Source organism: Alexandromys fortis, unplaced genomic scaffold, assembly GCF_014885135.2.
Source record: "Alexandromys fortis isolate MF-2015 unplaced genomic scaffold, M_Fortis_MF-2015_v1.1 scaffold_208, whole genome shotgun sequence".
Lineage (NCBI taxonomy): Eukaryota > Metazoa > Chordata > Mammalia > Rodentia > Cricetidae > Alexandromys > Alexandromys fortis.
Window position 1 is genome coordinate 2,319,172 of NW_026068082.1, and position 4,579 is coordinate 2,323,750.

The following is a 4,579-nucleotide window of genomic DNA, read 5'->3' on the forward strand; positions in this document are numbered from 1 at the left end:
TTTTCTAGACAACTAGAAATTAGATTGTTTTGAAAGTTATTTATTTATTGTTTTGAAAGATTTGCTTGAAAGCTTTTCTTCCATGTATTTATTCCATTTATTTGGTTATTCTCAGGAGAAGGCAAGCCTGTATTCTGTGGCAGGCATGTGGAGGAAAGAGGAGAACTGGCTGGAGCCAGTTTTTTACTTTCACCTTGTAGAGATCAAGGCTCAAACACAAGTTGTCAGGACTAGGACCAAGCGCTTTTTCTCCCCTGAGCTCTCCTGATGGACCTTGCTTGTTTCTAAGCCAATGTTTTATGTAGTCCATGCTGGTCTTGAACCTACTCTGTAGCTAAGGATAACTTTGAAATCCTGACCTTCCTCCTTCCACCTCCCGAGTGTTTGGTTTACTGGCATGTACCAGCACACTTGGCGGTAAATTGCTTTCAATGCAGATTTGAAAATTCTCAGCACAGATATGTTCATCTCAACTAATTGTGGATGCTTTCATTATAGGAATGAATATACAATGAAATTCAAAAGCGTGGCTAGATATCTGTGTATGTTCCATGTTCTGTGGTGGCCCCTAAATATATCTCAACAAACCAAGGAGGCTTGTCATTTACCTTTGTGTCACAAGTTAAGAATAGGAATTTGTGTGATGTGTCTAATATCCACTTATGAATGAGTACATACCGTGTTTGTCTTTCTGTGTCTGGGTTAAGGAAACAAGGAGAACCCTAAAAGAGACATACATGGATCCCCTGGGATGAGGAAGTAGACAAGATCTCCTGAGTGAATTGGGAGCATGGGGAGGGGAGAGGGGAGAAAAACATGAGGGATCAGAAAGGTTGAACTGGGGGAAGGACAGAGAGGGAGAGCAAGCAAAAAGATATCTTGATTGAGTGAGGGAGCCATTATATGGTTAGTAAGAAACTTGGCACTAGGGAAATTCCCAGGAATCCTCAAGATGACCCCAGCTAAGAATCTAAGCAATAGTGGAGAGGGTGCTTTAACTGCCCTTCCGCTGTAGTCAGATTGATGACTACCTTAATTGTTATCATAGAACCTTCATCCAGTAACTGATGGAAGCAGATACAGAGATTCATAGGTAAGCACTGGGCTGAGCTCCTGGAGTCATAGAGAGGGAGGAGCAGTAATATGAACAAAGGGCTCAAGACCGTGATGAGGAAACCCACTGAAACAGCTGACCCGAGCAAGTGGGAGCTCAGACTCTGGACTGACTAAACTAGGCCCTCTGAATGTGGGTGATGGTTTTGTGACGTGGACAGTTTGTGAGGCCACTGGCAGTGGAACCAGTATTTATCACTAGTGCATGAACTGGCTTTTTTTGGAGCCCATTCACTACAGAGGGATACCTTGTTCAGCCTAGATACAGGGGAGAGGACCTTGGTCCTGCCTCAAGTGAGGTAACAGACTTTGTTGACTCCTCATAGGAGGCCTCACCCTCTCTGAGGAGTGGATGGGGAGTGGGTGGAGGAAAGTTGGGGGCAGCAGGAGGACGGGAAGGAGAGGGAACTGGGATTGGTATGTAAAATAAGATTGTTTTAAAAATTTCAGAAGAGTAGGCATTTGGGAGCTAGAAGACATGGAAAGAGAACTAGAGGATAGAAATGAATCAGAAAGAAACTGCTTCACCGTTACAAGGTTAGATTCTTCCTCCAATCCATTTCATCTAGGGAAACATCAAAGTATTATCCATCCATATAGGTTTCAGCTGAGAGTCTCATCATGGTATTAAATATTTAGCAGCTTTATTCAAAAGGAAGATCAGATGGGATTAGTGTGAACAGAATCAGATTGCCCCATGGATTTGTGGTCAAGCTTCTTTGGCTTGTTTATATCATAACTTGATGTGTGTGCTTTTCATTTGCTCTATGTTCATTCAGGCTGCTAGAACCAAAATACCATAGACTCGGTGGCTTTTTCAGCAGATTTGTGTTTCTGCTAGTTGTGGACGTTAAAAGTTCGAGACTGAGAACAAGGTGCCAGTTGATTTGGTCTTGTGAGGGCCCCCTTGCCTGTCCTGTGTTTTCATACGGAGGAGAGCAGAACGCAGGGTAGCAAATTCTTTGCAGCCTTTTGACAAGTGCACTAATCCCCTTTCTGAGACTCTGTGGTTGACCTAGTCATTTCCCAAAGGCTTTCCATCTTAATTCCTTCAAGTTTGGGGCTTAGGAGTTCGCTATGATTGTTTTCTGTTATATTCAGTCTGAAACAGTCATGGTGGTACATTGATCCAAGTACTTGCTTGGGGCATGGAGCCAGGGAGATCAGGAGTGTTCATATATATTCAGTCTACATATTGCATATATAGTGATGTATTTCTCAGGGCAGCCTAGGCTATATGACTATAAACAAAACAACAAAATCAGCTCCCAACAGTCTTTTTTCTTCCTTTTCCTCTTCCTCTTGTAGAGCTCCGTCACTCTAGCCAATTCTTCTCATTTTCCTGTTTTTACTCAACTGAATTGGATAACTGACGAACAATATTATGAACGGGTGAATGAGAAGAAAAGTTTATATTTTTCTTTTTAAAATTGCCCGAGGTGGCTCATTGGGTGCCTACTGACTTGCATTTGAGGCCTGGGATGAATGTGTGGAAGGAGAGAACCAACTTTGCAAGTATCACATGACTTCCACACACATGCTGGGCACACGCACGCGTGTGCGCACACACACACTGAATGTAAAATGTAATAAAAATGAAGAGAAAGTCCCTTTCGTCCGGCCTTCTTTTTTCCTATATGTGTGGTAAATAGTGAATATGTTTACCTCTAGTATAGTAATGGAGAAAATAAGATATAAGAGTCGTAGGATTCAGCCATGGCATAGGTTTATCCAACAAATCAAATACTGATAAAGGCTATGCTTACTTGCAATAAAGCTGTGTGCTTACTGGTATCTTTTCCAATTGTGAACAGAGGTGAAAATTCAGTGGGTCCCATAGCTATATATAACCTACTGCTAGATGTCCATATATATATATATGTATATAAATTCTTTTTTATTTTTAAATATTTATTTATTATGTATACAATGTTCTGTCTGTATGCCTAAAGGCCAGAAGAGGGCGCCAGACCTCAGTATTACAGATGGTTGTGAGCCACCATGTGGTTGCTGGGAATTGAACTCAGGACCTTTGGAAGAGCAGGCAATGCTCTTAACCACTGAGCCATCTCTCCAGCCCCCAAGACAAGGCTCTTATAGCTCACGGGTAAGGGGTTTCCAAATGGGGGAATTGGCAGCCAAACAGGAAGGGTTACAGGAGCAGAACATAAGTTTACACATTAGTCCTAATGACCTCCTGACACAGGCTCGGTTGCAAGGTGGCTACCAGGTCGTCATAACAACAGGTAGTCATAACTTTTTGAAACAAAGACATAGTGGCTGTTTCCTGGGGCAGGAAGTTCAGAACCATTTGTAGTTAAGGTTACAGGTAGGCATAGACCAATCCCTTAGAAACAGAGGTTTAATCATAAACAGGAATAAACTTTAGTTTGTCTTTACAATAAGATAGCTTTTAAGCCTAACATGGAGGCAGGCTGGTTCATCAATATGTCTGTGCACCATGTATATGCCTGGTGCCTGCTGAGGTCAGAAGAGGGTGTCTGCCCCCTGGACCTGGAGTTATAGAAGGTTATGAGCGGTCATGTGAAGACTAGGGATTAAATCCAGGTCCTCTGGAAAAGTTGCAAGTGCTCTTAGCCTGTGAGCCATCTCTCTAGGCCCTGACATTTATTTTAAAAGTATTTAGCGCCAGGCGTGTATCTCATGGACAGTTTGACTATCAAGACTCAATCCCTTGACAATTAATCAATCAATAAATCAAAAAACAAATAAGTTTGTAAGTAAATAAAAGTTTACTGTGTCCTCAATACCTTAAGAGTTACTCTGTAATAGAGTGGTGTGGAGGTCACTTGAGTTTTTAAGGACTTGTCATGTGCATTATTGACCACAAGGTAGAGCCACAAAACAGTCTTTAAAAACAAAAGAAGGCCATTTATTGTGGCACTGAAATCCTGTCCTTTGCAGACTGGGACTTTTGCTAGTTTGTCAGGCTATGTAGACCAGATTGGCCTCAAAGTCCCCCTTTCTGACCTCCGCCACTGTAGTGCTGAACTTACAGGCATGTGATACCACATTGCCCTTCAAGACTGGGACTTAAAAACAAAACAGCAGGCCGGGCGGTGGTGGCGCACGCCTTTAATCCCAGCACTCGGGAGGCAGAGGCAGGCGGATCTCTGTGAGTTCGAGACCAGCCTGGTCTACAGAGCTAGTTCCAGGACAGGCTCCAAAGCCACAGAGAAACCCTGTCTCGAAAAACAAAAAAAGCAAAAAAAAAAAACAAAACAAAAAACAACAACAACAAAAAAAACAGCAGCCAGCCCATGATAAATGGAGACCAGAGAGGGACAGAGGCTGGGAACAGGGTGGCCTGCAGTGCCCCAGTGTTTCCTCGGTGGATGTCTCTGTGCCCTCAGAAAATTACATATAGGACAGAAGAAATCACAAGTGTCAACCTAACCAGTGACATACACAGTGAAACAGATGTTTACTTGGGGGTGGGGTGGGG